Source organism: Pistacia vera, unplaced genomic scaffold (genome assembly GCF_008641045.1).
Source record: "Pistacia vera cultivar Batoury unplaced genomic scaffold, PisVer_v2 Contig374, whole genome shotgun sequence".
NCBI classification, from domain to species: Eukaryota; Viridiplantae; Streptophyta; class Magnoliopsida; order Sapindales; family Anacardiaceae; genus Pistacia; species Pistacia vera.
The window spans coordinates 1,729,965-1,745,197 of record NW_022196195.1 but is presented as its reverse complement, the minus strand read 5'-3'; the positions used below and the strand labels follow the sequence as shown (position 1 = coordinate 1,745,197).

The window sequence follows — 15,233 nt, the reverse complement described above, 5'->3', positions numbered from 1 at the left end:
CTCGTACTGTTCACTCCAGTTTTAGATTTTTGTAGTTACACCCCCAAATCTTCCTAAAATCTTGATTCTTGAGCAAAATTTGTCTTTCCCAAGTCCAAACAAAAATACTTTTATACCCAATACAGTTTTAGTTCAAAAAAAACATATCCAAATTTCTATAATCATTCAAATTATTATCAAAACGAATAAGGAGAATTGGATTAAACCAAATAAAAATCTCTAATCCCCAATTTTAGATGTAAATTGAATCCTTTAACATAAAAGAAAATAACTGAAATTTTAAATAATTAATTTTGATGAACTCGGCTAACACAAGATTTAGATAAATCAATATGATCTCTTTTCTTTTTCCCCACAATTTAGAATCCTTTTCCTTAGTTTTCTATGCTGCCAATCACGAATCAAAACCATACACACAGACAACCCCAATTAAAAAAAAAAAAAAAAAAAAAGTCCCTTACATTATTTTCTCCCAACTTTTCTCACCAACCAAACAGAAACCTAGAACCTAACAAAGAAAAAGATAAAAAAAAATTTATAGATTGTCCTCTCATTCCTCATCAACCAAATCAACCCACATAAAAAAATCTGAAAAAAAGAAAAAATTTATACAAGAAAAGCAATAGCGGCACAAGCTAGAAAGTATCTACTAAGTACAGTAAATGGAGACAAGACAAATTAGAAAAACCTCTAGATTTAGTTTGATTCATGTTACAATGGTTTCCAAGGGAATACACATGATTGACATCTGTTATCTGCAGAACAATAAGAATAAAGCAAGAAGAGCAGCCTTCAATGTTACTAGATTGTAGCCGAGGAGAAGCTAAAGATGCCAGAGAGTCGACTCCAAGAATTGGAGCTGTTGAAGAGTGAAGAGTGAAGACGAAGGAGATGAGATCAAATCGGCGACGGTGATACACATACCTTGCTACGTCGACACACATACCTTGCTACGTCGACAGTGGAGACTACAAACGTGGCTGATGAGAAGCGGAGACAGGAGAAGCGACGACGGTGGAGTTAGGGATTTCGATGATGATGAGTTTGAGAGAAGGCTGATGAGAGATTAAGTTTGAGTTAGGTTAGGGATTTTGCGATTTGGGGCAAAATGAAAAGGGCAAAAGGTTTCTTTTTTAAAAAAAACCAATGGGTACCTACGAGCACCCGCGGGTGTACCGCTTGACTAGTTGCCAAAACGGGTTGGGTCGGGTACGGGTAGAAGAAAAATAGGTCCAATATTAAAGACCCACACCCTATATTTTTTACCAGGGTTTAGGATCGACCCACAGGTCCAAACCCGTTTTGCCAGGTCTAATTAGTAGGTCTTGTGGGGACCGTTGAACCATTTTATTTCTCCGGAGTTCCTTCACTTGCATGAGTGAGCTTAATCCCCTAGACTTTCAGCATTTGAAAGATCTTTTTGATATTAAACTCGCTAGAGGAACTCTAGTTTAACCCCATCACCCAATACTGCTTGTCTGTTTCAAATCCAGTCAATAGAAGCTTCGAGAACCCTTTTCCTCACTCATGAAGGGGGCTCAATCTAGACTCTATCTCGCACCTAATGTTTTTTCATTTTATTTGCATCAGTTATATTTTCCTTACTAGATCTCTTGCTATGTCCCATAACATTACAAAATACCACACTTTTAGTGCGGAAATTCTTCTTCTTTTGATTCCTCAGTTCGATCTCCCATCCAAGCCCTTAGGGGTCCATCAATATTGGTAAGCTTGTATAGTGGCCATATTTTGCACCTTCAATTTGCACTCAAGTCCCCTTGTCACATTACTAATTGGTTCTATCAGTTCTTATTTCCTTACCACAACACCCTAAAAAGTTTTAATTTCTTTCAAGTTACCCCCACATAGAAAAATCAATTCTTCAACTTTAATAAATGAAATATCGGGGCATCTGATTTTTGACCCTATTTTGAATTTAAATTTTTTATTTTCTCTTTTAAAGATTTTTAGTTTAATGTTTATTATTTTATAATTTAGTAATTACTAAAATAAGTATTTTTAAATATTGACTTTGTAGAATAGTTGACCAACATTGACCAGTCATTGACGAACGTTGGCTTGTTAACTAGTCGTTGACTACCATTGATTGAACGTTGATTATCGTTTACCAGCATTGACCAATATTGACTAGCATTGAGCAGCCATTAAGTTTTAATTTTTTTAGTTAGAAAATTTATTGTTAAAGTAAAAACAAAATAATGAATTTAAAAATATAAATTTTTTATTATTATTTACATAATTAGTTTTTTATTTAAAAAGTATAATTATTACTTTTTAAAACATTGAATATTTTAATGTTGCGGTATTTTTGTCACTTATCACATATATCATTCGATTCCCTCTATTTTATCTTAAAACTAAATAATGGAATCATAATTAATTCCACCGTCGATTCACTATTTGAATATCTATCATTTTCCATTTCGTCTTCCTTTTCAGTACAATTCCAACAAGTAAACACAACCTTAATCCCCTATTTTATATAATGAACTTTAAGAATACATTTGGCATGCGACATTGTAATGTACTATTTACATTACATAGCATAGCATTGTATTATATTATATAATGTTATAAGAAATGTTGTATGATATTTGATAAAAAATTGCATTGTATTATTTTTATACAGTACTATGTTTGGTGTATAAATTGCATTGCATTATTTTTATTCCTTAACAAAAAATCATTTTGTTAAAAAAATAATGCTATTTTTCAATTAAAAAGATTAATGTAAATATTTATAAGATTCTTTAAATAAACATTTATAGTAAATAAAATATTATTTAACTACAATTTTCAATTTTGTACTGAGCATTATATTGTAATAAATTAGTATTACATAATTTGCTTAATCTAAAATGTCACGTGTCAAACATACAGTAACTTTTTTATCTTTACTAGGATGCTAACATGCTTATATCATTGATATATTGAAAGTGGGCAACACATCAAACATTAAACTGCTAACGTAGAAGATCAGACTCTTGGCCACCAGAGATTTCCAAGAAAAGTTGAATTCACAATCTTTACATATTCCTCGGCAGCAAGGCCCTGCCAGGGCAAAGATAGATTTATAACTGTAGGCATAGATTGATAATTATGAGTACAAAGGATATCTATATTTATTAAAAAAAAAAAAAAATCAGGATTAAAGATTAATAATACAGGAAAATTCTTTGTTTCCTCATCTCAGACTAATTACATGAAAAAATTCCTATGTTATATGTATACGTCTAATTCAAGATTGAAGTTGGTTATCTCCTTTGGAAGTTGAGGAACTTGATGCCATAGGCAAACACAAAGAAGAAGACCAGAACCCATGCCATATGGACAACCGCACCCCACAGGAAGGAAATCATAGTCATATCCCAATTGTCTTTAATGTACTGTTTCACAGTTGTTGAATTTCTTCCAGGAACAAGTACAGTCTCATCATTGTCACCCAACTGAGAAGTCACAAGGCCATAGATGGTCCAAGCGACAGAGAAGCCAGTAGTACCAATTGACCACACAGGAAGTTGCGGCAAGTATGTAGATGTGTGAATTTTTTATGAAAGAGAAATGATATTAAACTAGAAATATTTGAGAAAAGTACGAGATTTTCAAGTCACTTATAGTTCCCAAATTCTAAATGTTTCTAAAGCAATATATTGCTTTGGGAAAACTGGGAATGAGTTAAAAGTATTGAAAAGAACTTGGAATTAGGTAAATCCTTGCGTTAATGTTGATGGGTCACAGGTCAGAAAAAATATTTGTTTGAAGTCACATACCCTCGAGGAATGAGAAAACCAGAGAACAAGTTCCACAAGCTTAAGAAGAAGGACATAAAAATGGCAGCAATTTGGTGGCCTGGCGTCAATGCCCAACCATCATCCCGTACAATGTGAAGTAGAAAGCACATGAATAGAAGTAGAGAACATGAGAATTTTCCCCCCTGCCACTTGAATCCAATCATAGAGTAAGGATAAGGGTGTACAGATGTTTTGAATTAACACGTACAGTTCTCAATGAGTACCTGGAAAATGAGGGAAAGTAAATTAGTCAAGTAGTATTCAGTGGCTTCACATGCACTTTACCTTTTGACGACACATATATAATATTAGCTTTTCGAGTGTTGGGCTTATAAAGGAATTTTCCGTGATTATTTGATTTACAGTTTCTAATTTGAAAGAAATAAGCTCCTGTTCAATGTTCCATTAGAAGGGAAATAAAAAACTATGTAACTTCAAGAGATGAGATTGTTTACTTGAGCGAATGCATAAGGTAGTGCAGAATACATCCCAGCTGCTCTTTCACGGTAAAAAACTGTCCTCTCAATATCAAAAACGGACTGCACACCAGTAGCTTGGAAGCTCCGAGGAAAGTCATGGCAGCATACACAGCCTCTAAAAGTTAATCAGATCTTCTGATTGGTTCTGTACATAAATAAATAAATAAATCAAGGTCCAAACAAACACCAATTATTATATTTTCATCCAGATGTAAGCAAAGAACTTTGAAAAAGAGAGGATGCTTTCATCCATATTTCTTTCAACAAGCAAAATACTTGAATCCAACTGATTATTTACAAAGAAATGTTTTGTTGGCTAATGGAATTGTCTGATAACATCTAAAATTTTAGAAAAACATTTATTTATAGATTTTTTTTTTTTTGCTGACCCTTTATGGTAACCAATTAATTAAACATAGGGAAAGTTAACTTACGTTTTTTGACCTTTATCCCAGAAGATAAGACCAAAAAGAAGGCCATACATAAAGTTAGGATAAACCGGATGGTATTATATTCAGGGTGTCTCCAGTAAGACCAAAATTGTTTCAGAAGCAAGCTTTGCACTGAGTAAAAAAGGATCGTGAGTATTTGGTTGAAGAAGAGTCATTAGAGCCCGGAGCTGGAGTACTAAGCTCTTGATAAGTTCTTGATTCCTCCGAAAGAGTGCCAAGAAAGAAATCATTTGAACATACTTAAAATTCTAAGCCATATGGAAAAAGTTAAATAATGTAAAACTATGTATTGAACACTCAACTACTGATATAAAGAGGAGTTGGCATAGATTTCAGCAAAATCCACGTCCATTTGACCTCGACTGAAGGAGCAGTGACCTCAAGCATCCCGTGCTGGATTGCATCCTCCTTAATTTGAGGAACCCTTGGGACAGCCGAAATAGGTTATAAATATTAGGTCTCAGTGCAATTTCCGATCCACGAATTCATAGGATTTTTCTAAAATAAAATGAATAACATGTGGAGGACATGAAATTAATATTAGAGTCTATTCTTTGTGTATTTGCTGTTAACAGATCAATCATACAGACAACGAAACATGAAATATTTACCTCAAAATATTCTAGATTTTGGAATGGCGACCAAGGGGTCCTGTATAATGACTTGTCCACCTCGTTTCACAATAGTAGCTGTAATAACCCAATACCGTGTTGCATGTTAAAAACATGTAAACAAATAAGAAAGCATAAATAAAGAAAACACCAAGGGAAGTCTATAAAAGTTGAGCATTACATCGTCAAGGCTTCAAATATGTCTATGCTAGGTTGGTGTATAGTGCATACAACAGTTCTCCTGTATCCACTGTATTTCTCACAGTACGCATGACAATGGCAGCTGCTCTAGCATCAAGACCAGATGTTGGCTCATCCATGAAGATTAGAGGGGTTAGCAACCAGCTCTACAGCTATTGTCAACCTCTTTCTTTGTTCTGTTGAAAGACCATCTATTCCTGGAAGCCCAACTAAGCATTCCTCAATGGTTTGAGCTCAACCAACTCCATAACTTCTTCGACAAACATCTGCATGATACTTGAGGTGAATTAAATTATAATGGCATCATTAATAATAGTTCAAAGTATGAAGATAGGAGCAAGTTCCTTCAGAGTTGGAACTATTATTCTACAAGATTTCAGCATACCTTCCGTGATTTTGTATCTATTTCTGAAGGAAGACGAACCAAGCTGAGTATAGGAGTGATTCATAAACAGTAACATGAGGTGAATGATGTCATTTGTTCACAAACCACTCACCTGCAAATTTTTCTTGGTTCTTTGGGTAGCCGAAATGCTAATACTTCCTTCAATATACCCTCGGCTTCCTTCCTGCCAAGACATCCATCAGTTGCTTCCCGCACCACTTACACCTACTAGTCCGTCAATACCCCTGGTCTGAACACCACTAACATCTCGTAGCAGTTGAAGACGATCTTCTTCAATCCTTGGCTCTTATTTCTGATAAGCAATGATAATTAATTCATCTCAGCATATGCTTGTGAGAATCAAAACATTTTCAACAAGATCATTCATTTAAATGCTTCTAACAATTTTAAAAAAATGTTTAGATACATTATGGACTTAAAAAGCCATTCTAATTTTTTGAGAGGTGGTAAACCGAAAATGAAAATGTGTTACGAATGACATACATATTGTTCTCGAATGATCTCCCAAATTCCATGACTCTATGCTATAGCACAGAAGAATCTAAGGTCAAGCAACCTAGTTATTAGTGTTTATTTCATCACTCATGCGGATTTTTGGCACAGATCATCATTGACTAGCAATGGTAAGTGTTAATTTTTGTGTGAAATGATAGATTTCCGGTTTTCAATGATATGGAAATTTGGTTATGGTTTCGGAAATGTCAAGGGTTAAATTTCAATAATCAGGGAAGCTTCTAGGACAAACAAAATCTATATAACACTTGAGATAAATATACGCTTCGAGATGAATGACTTACAACAGGCATATCACGTAGTAGTTCACGGTTGAATACAAGTGAATGGGGTTGGAAAGGCAAAACCATTCCTCTTTTAGAGTCAGCCAGGTTAACCATTTCTGATGAACTTCTCACTGCCAAGTTAATACCTGCAATTGTTTGTCAAGTCAACGTATTTAGACAATATAATATCAATGGACTTTACACAGTACATGAATAAGAAATTTTCCTTGGGAACATGACATAACAATCTGAAGATAAGTACCTTCCATACATGCTTTGGAACATAACTATTATATTCATCATATCAGTTTGTTTTTCTATGAAATCTTAAAGAGGTGGATGAAGGTTTGTGGAAAAAAGCTGGAATATGATTCTGACTGGTACGGTAAATACACAATTCTCCAAGATACATATTCTGCTAAAATATTAGCCCTACTTAATGCAGTTTTCATTTCATGTTCATGCATTTGATATACCAGCTTTAATTCTTGTACAATAAAACTTGACTTTTGTAAACCTTATGTATTGCTGGTTTATCAGAATGTAAAACAAGTTCCTCCATCATCTAATAGAAAACAATTTGAGTGTAGAAAACTCCTAAAATCTCCTAGCAAGGCTAGAATCCCTATAGGAAAAAAGAAAAAGAGAGCTAAAGATTACCCAAAAAAAAAAAAGAGAGAGCTAAAAAGTTTTATACCTACAGTGTTGCTACATACATATAATATCTAATTGAAAAACAGAATAATTGCTGGCCATTCTATGATCCGCATTTTAACAGGATTAACAAGGTTTGCAAGGAAAAATAGGAAAAACATAAACCTTCTACTCCATGTTCCTCAGAGGCTTGCTTATTCTTCTTGTCTCCATTATCCTCTATGACAGTTGCTTTTGACTCACCAAAAGCTGAAAACAATTTCCAATACGAGAAGAGATGTTAATTAAACATTGAAACTTGAACTCTGTACAAGATATCCAGAGATGAAATTAGATACAATAACTTACAACTCAAATCAGTCAATGCGCCAATGAATAAAATGTTGAAGAGAAGAGAGAATCCAGAAAGTGCTACAATGCAAATCCAAAACCAATACTCATTGGTGAAGAAGCCTCTAGCCTTAAGAAGTGCTTCCCCAACTGTAGGCGCATCAATGCTGGTGTCATTGTTGGGCTGCATGAGATTGTAACTTATAAGATCTTTTTGATGAATTAAGGACAGGAAAACTAGATACACCATAGTGAAAATTGCAATGCGAATAAAAAAGAAGATGATCAAAGCATAATAGAACTTACTGTGTCCCATCTTTTATCAAGAAACTCATTCACAACTAGTGCATTCTGTCCATACATCATAGGAGACATATAGTAGCCCCACATTATCCATGGCTCAAGGTCATCTTCAGGAAAAAAAGCAAAAGATTTTTAAAATGAATCATGTTCAAGGAAAAAGTATGTCTAGCAATGAACCTAATTATTTAGTAATATTTACCATCCAATACTAGGCATAATAAATTGGATTATAAACAGGTTTTGCTTAAAAAATAAATTAAAATGGCAAACAGGGTTAAATTCTCACTTTTGGAAATAATAAATCCTCCAAGCAGAAAAACCATTAGCAAGGTGAAGGTACCCAGCAACTTTGATACAACTTCTGTTCTTCCAAGAGCAGTAATGAATCGAAAGAGGGACAGAGCCATCTGATGTACACCAAGTAATGCCAAGAATTGTCGGAAAAACCTACAGAAGAAAAAATAAAAGGATTATTAGCAAAAGAACTCTAGTAGCTGATCTAGTTCTAATTACAGGTATGACAAAACCCATTACATAGAAACAATAATTTCAAAATATAACATCAATAGTTTTCAGCAGGTGATTATTATGGACTGAATGGAACTAGATGAATTGCTTTACCTGCTAGGAGGGAGCAAAACCAATTGTGAAGTATGTCAGAACGATCCATATAGCTGACTCCATAAACGATAAAGGGATCCTAAGAATCCATATAGGTAAGGCAAAAGCCCATGCAGGATAGAATAAGTGATCCCTTTGTTTATAGAAGACAGGAAGCTTCATAATAGTCATTGCAAGTTCCGCCATCCCATTAAACATCACATTAACTAAACTGAAGAACAATGCTCCAAAATACTTAATTCCACCAAAGAAAGTGTCAGGTTTCATTTCTGATCTAAAGAACACGGACATGACTATCAATGACATAATCGGTATCTGGGTAGTCTTGAATATATAAACAAAAGAATTACGCTTCATTGGCAGCCACTCCCTTGCAAAACATGCCTTGAACAATTCCCGATTTAGAATGCGCCATACTTTTCAATCACCAATGCAGCAGTGTGGGCTCTGGATGTGTCAAAAGGAACCCTAAGATCTAACTCAATCTGTCGGCTAATGTGGAAAGAATTGAAACCGAAACAAATCTGTATTGTTGGTTCTTCCTTAACCAATACTGTTCCTAGTCCCTTCTTGGAAGTTACTTCTTGCAGAAAGTCAGCAACTCCTTTTCTATCTGGGCATTTGAAACCCATGTATTCAAAGAATTGAAGGATATTCTCTCGTGGACCTTGATAGACAATTTGACCTTCTGAAAGTAGGACAACTTGGATGTATGCTTTGTTTTACCTTGGGCTCATCTTTTACTTCTACGTTGCCAGACTGGCAATGTAATTTGGAGTAGACTCTTCACTACATTTTTTATTAGGATGTTGAGCGCCTAAAGCACAGTAAAGAGTGCTCTCTATAGTCACTCTTACATCATCACATGTGTTAGATATTAAGTTCAGTCCTTGGCAGATTCTAATTTATTCTCTATTTGAGCAGGTTCCAGTTCCTTCTCGATTGGAGCAGGCTCCAATTCATCCTTTACTTGAGGTTCCAATTCATTATCTACTAGTGCACAGACAACTGTTCTACTCGGTGCATATACCAAGAAGGAACGAGGCCGGNGTCACCACTCACACGTGCAAATGTTTCTTGGTTCTTTGGGTAGCCAGAAATGCTAATACTTCCTTCAATATACCCTCCGGTCTTCCTTCCTGCCAAGACATCCATCAGAGTTGTCTTCCCCACACCACTAACACCTACTAGTGCCGTCAATACCCCTGGTCTGAAAGCACCACTAACATCCCGTAGCAGTTGAAGACGATCTTATTCAATCCCTTGGGTCTTCATTTCCTGGTAAGCAATGATAATTAATTCATTTCAGCATATGCTTGTGAGAATCAAAACATTTTCAACAAGATCATTCATTTAAATGCGTCTAACAATTTAAAAAAAAATGTTTAATTACATTATGGACTTAAAAGAAGCCATTCTAATTTTTCTAGAGGTGGTAAACCGAAAATGAAAACGTTGTACGAATGACAATACATATTGTTCTCGAATGATCTCCTAAATTCCATGACTCTATGCTATAGCACAGAAGAGATCTAAAGGCCAAGCAACCTAGTTATTAGTGTTTATTTCATTGCTCATGCTGGTTTTTGACACAGATCATCATTGACTAGCAATGGTAATTGTTGATTCTGTTGTGAAATGATAAGATTTCCAGGTTTTCAACGATATGGAAATTTGGTTATCGTTTCAGAAATGTCAATAATCAGGGAAGCTTCTAGGACAAAAAAAGTCTATATAAACACTTAAGATAAATATATGCTTCGAGGTGAATGACTTACAACAGGCATATCCGCATAGTAGTTGACATGGTTGAATACAAGTGAATGGGGTTGGAAAGGCAAAACCATTCCTCTTTTAGAGTCAGCAAGGTTAACCCTTTCTGATGAACTTCTCATTGCCAAGTTAATACCTGCAATTGTTTGTCAAAGTCAACGTATTTAGACAGATATAATATCAATGGACTTTACACAGTACATGAATAAGAGATTTTTCTTGGGAGCATGACATAACAATCTAAAAGATAAGTACTGTTCCATACATGCTTTGGAACGTAACTATTTATATGTTCATCATATCAGTATATTTTTCTATTGAAATCTTAAAGAGGTGGACGAGGGCTCGTGGAAAAATGCTGGAATATGATTCTTGATTGGTACCGGTAAATAACATAATTCTCCAAGTTACATACTTTTGCTAAAATCATTAGCCCTACTTAATGCAGTTTTCACTTCATGTTCATGCATTTGATATACCAGCTTTAATTCTTGTACAAATAAAACTTGACTTTGGTAAACTGAAGGAGAAAAAGTTGGAAGGAATCAGTTGAGAGGCAGACAGATGAGAATGTGATACGTACACCTGCAAACAAACTAAAACCACAACCAAAAAGCAATAGTTCTCACACAAATCACCCACTCACTGTCAATCCACAACCAGAAAACACAAGAACAGAACAGATAAAAACTCAGCACAAATTGGTATTAATCGGATAACTTGAAGAAACAGATATGATATGAGATGATTGGAATGTAACCAAAACCCTGGCGTTTGGAGCCAGGTACCTCCAGTGTTTTATCAATGCCAAAAAGATGATCCTGCTGCTAGACCCTTTCTGCTTATATCAGTTCCTCTTTTCACAATTACCCTTACACAATTCATATTCTCAAAACAGACTCTCATCCATGACACCGTACCTTGTGGACCCTACTCCCTTAACAACCTTCCTAATGTCTATTATGCCCCTTACGGTTGTAAACCTTATGGATTGCTGGTTTATCAATACCCCCCCTTGAAGATCACCTTGTCCTCAAGGTGAAACTGAGGAAACTGCTTGTGAATCACTTATATGGTTCCCAGGTAGCTTCAAATCAGGTAAATGCTGTCATTTGATGAGGACCTCCTTGGATCCATCTAAAAGAGTGCTCACAGAGAGAACGCCGTCTGGCTGGACCAATAATTCCAGGTCTTCAGAAAGTGATTCCGGTAGGGGTTGGATGGGCACCGAGATGTAGGGACTTTTTGAGCTGAGAAAAGGAAGACAGGATGAATACAGGCAGTGGGTGGCAGATCCAATTTGAAGCCACTGGTCCATGCGTTCCAAAACCGTATAAGGGCCATAGAAACAGGGGCTGAGCTTTTCATTCAATTTCTGGGCAAGTGATTTAAACCTGTAGGGTTGTAACTTCAGGAAGACGAGTCACCAGGCTGGAAGCACTCGTCTCTCCGATGAAGGTCAGCATTGTGTTTCATGCGGGTTGAGCCTAACTAAATTGTCTTTAAGCTCCTGTAACATGGAATTCCTCTCCGTCATTTGGAATTGACACTTCCATTGCTGAAGGGCATCTGTGAATTTTAAAAGGGTGGGGTGGGTCTGTCCCTAGAGAGCTTGAAGGGAGTCATTTGAATGGACCCGTGGTAGGTTGTGTTGTACCAATATTCTGCCCAAGCAGCCAATTCGGCCACGTCGTGGCTGAGAACTGCAGAAACAGCGGAGATACGCTTCGAGACACTATTGACCACCTCTGTTTGCCCATCGGTCTGCGAGTGCTAAGCCGAACTAATTTCAGAACAGTACGGCGGCCTTGAAAACTCCTGCCAAAATTGACTCATAAACAGTTTGTCTCTGTCAGAACAATGGAGTTAGGGAACCCTGGAGCCTGACCACGTCTTTCACGAATATGGCAGCCACATCCTTTGCATTGTAAGGATGACCGACAAAAAAAAAATGTGTGTACTTGGTCAGTCGGTCAACAACAACGAAGATTGATCACTCCTTTCGAGCGTGGTAGCCCCCAGATAAAATCCATAGATAGATCCTCAAAAACCTGTTCTGGAATGGGAAGGGGCTGGAGAAGGCCTGCGGTTTTAATGAGGAATGTTTATTAAGTTGACAGGTAGTGCAGGCCTTGATGAAGCGTTGTACATCCCCCGAATACCCTCCCAATAAACTACTGAAGAGACTTTCTTATACGTTCTGAAGAAACCCGAGTGACCGCCACTAGGGCTCTGATGGAACTCGGCCAGTAATATGGGGACATCTGGACGCCTTTTGAATAACTAGCCTGTCTTTTAAGAAGAGGCAGCCCTGTGGAGACGGTTAGTTTGGTCGACTAGAAGAGTCAAGGAGAAGGTCTGAATGAGTTCCTTGAGTTTTGGATCTATTTGTGTCTCCGAAGCCAGTTTCAAACTGAGAACTGTACCGCAGATAAGGGGACAAGTGTGCCAATTCAGTCCCATCTTCCCTTCTTGAAAGAGCGTCTGCTACTTGGTTGGAAGCTCCTGGGTAATACTGAATTTCAAAGGTAAAACCCATCAACTTGGAAATCCATTTGTGTTGTTCCGGGGTTTTCGATTTTGGTCCGTTTAAAAACTGGAGGCTGCGCTGATCCGTCTTAATTATGAATTTTCTGCCAAGTAGTAGTGACTCCATTTCTTGACGGCAAACACAATGGCCATCAACTCGCACTCATAAACCGATTTCAGCTTGGCTGTCTGGGAAAATGCCTTGCTGAGGAAAGTATAGGTCGAGCCTGCTGCACCAAAACAGCCCAGGCCTCTTCCAGATGCGTCCGTATGAATTTCAAAGGAAGAGTGAAATCTGGAACTGTTAAACTGGGACAGTAGTCATGGCTTCCTTGAGCCGATAAAAGCTAATTGTGCCGAATCATTCCAAGTGAAGGAGTCCTTTTTAAGTAGCTGAGTAAGGGGCTGTGCGATGAACCATAACCTTTTACAAACCTCGGTATACCCTGTCAGCCCAAGAAAACCCCTCAACCCTTTACATTCATAGGTCGCGGCCAAGACACCATGGCCTCGATCTTTTTCGGATCTGCTCCCACTCCCTTTGCTGAAACCAGATGACCCAATATTCCAGTTTAGATTGGCCAAACAAGCATTTTCTTTGTTGATAACAGCTGGTGTTCCTGCAAAATCTGAAAAGTTAGTTGTAAATGCTGGATGTGGGTTGATATGCAGGGGCTGTACAAAGGATGTCATCAAAGAAGACCAGGATGAATTTACGGGACAGGTCTAAAAATGGTTCATTCAGGCTGAAAAGTTGAGGGCGCATTAGTGAGTCCGAAAGGCATCACAAGGAACTCGTAATGCCCCTATGTGTGCGGAAGGTGTCTTGGGAACATCACCTCTCGCACCCTAATTTGATGGTATCCGAACTTGAGATCGAGTTTTGTGAAAATCATTGCCCCAACCATTCGTCCAGTAACTCTTCAATGGTCGGTATCGGAAATTTACGGGTATTGTAATGTCGTTTACTGCCCGATAATCAACACAAAATCGCCAACTCCCATCTTTTTTTTTGACAAGTAAGACAGGGCTAGCGTAAGGACTAACACTAGGCTGTATAATTCGGCAGTCAACATTTCTTAACCAGTCTCTCGATTTCATTCTTCTGAAAGTACGGGTATTGTAGGGTTGATATTGGGTGGTTTGGACCTGGGTGGAGTTCTATGGCATGGTCATGGGTCTATGGGGAGGTAATTAGGGTCCTGGTCACAACATTTGGGGTAGCTATTCATCACTTCCAGAATTCCCGGGTCAGTTTCCTCCTACGTTGGTTTTCCTAAGACCTATGGCTCCAAATCCACTACGTAGCCAGTTCCCGCAGCATGCACAAGACTTGACTACGGTTTTCAGAGAGACTTCAGCCTTTACTAGTTGAGGATCCCCTCTCAATTTTACCCTCTTGCCATTCCAGACAAATTCCATTGTTAATCTCTTCCAATTGGCACTTACATCCCCAAACTACTCAACCATGGAATTCCCAACACAACGTCTACCTCCTAATTCAAACGAAAAAACTCCTGCTGTATCTCAATCCCCTGAAGTTTCAGCTCAATCCTAATCCCTTCTCCCCGAATAGTACACCCATCTCCAACCATGACTCCAAGGGTCTCCCCTTATCCATCTTCAACCAAGCTTCTGTACAAACTCATGGGACACGAAATTGTGGGAAGCCCCATATCCACCAACACCACCACACTCTCACTCCAATCTCCCCCTTTAACTTCAAAGTTTTCCCTGACGCAATACCACAATAGAGTTCATGGAAAGAGCTGATATTACCTTCACCGATGGCATCCTCGTAAGTTTCTGTCTCCATTTCAGGTGGGTTTGATTCTTTCATCCAAAAGTAATAAAACTTGCAGAGATCGGTTTTTACACTTGTGGTTTGGCCCGAATTTCTCGTCGCAACGGTAACAGAGACCACGCTCTCGCTTGAAACTGGAGTTCGGCATCGGAGAGTCGCCGGAAGTGTCGCTCGATTGACGGACCCCACAGACTCAGTCGCCCTCTCTCGTCGCAGGTGGCTTACTGGCAAAGGAATCTGGTGGTTTTGCGTTGGAGTTCCACCAGTTAGGGCGTGAGATTTCCGGGTTTGGGCTGACCGCGAATATGCCTCTCCACGGCCCATTTGATTTTAAACACCCTGGGCCTTTGTTTTTCCAGCACCCAATTTCTTCCTCAATTCTGTGGGCCTGATCCATTAGCCCAAACAATGAATTGGCTGAGACAGACGCAACTCCAGCTTTCACTCTTCCTTAACCCATTCGAAATATCCCTTTTAAC

At 37.8% G+C, this 15,233-nt stretch overlaps 1 long non-coding RNA gene and 1 pseudogene across 1 annotated transcript; both read right to left on the bottom strand.

The window, feature by feature from the left end:
• Window positions 1–3,019: 3,019 nt before the first annotated feature.
• LOC116140623 lies at window positions 3,020–9,635 on the bottom strand (annotated as a pseudogene).
• Window positions 9,636–9,704: 69 nt separating this feature from the next.
• LOC116140645 lies at window positions 9,705–11,089 on the bottom strand. The gene is made up of 3 exons (XR_004129663.1): window positions 10,901–11,089; window positions 10,427–10,557; window positions 9,705–9,926 (listed from the first exon to the last, which is right to left on the bottom strand). It is a non-coding gene; the product is annotated as an uncharacterized LOC116140645 (long non-coding RNA).
• Between the last annotated feature and the right edge of the window lie 4,144 nt (window positions 11,090–15,233).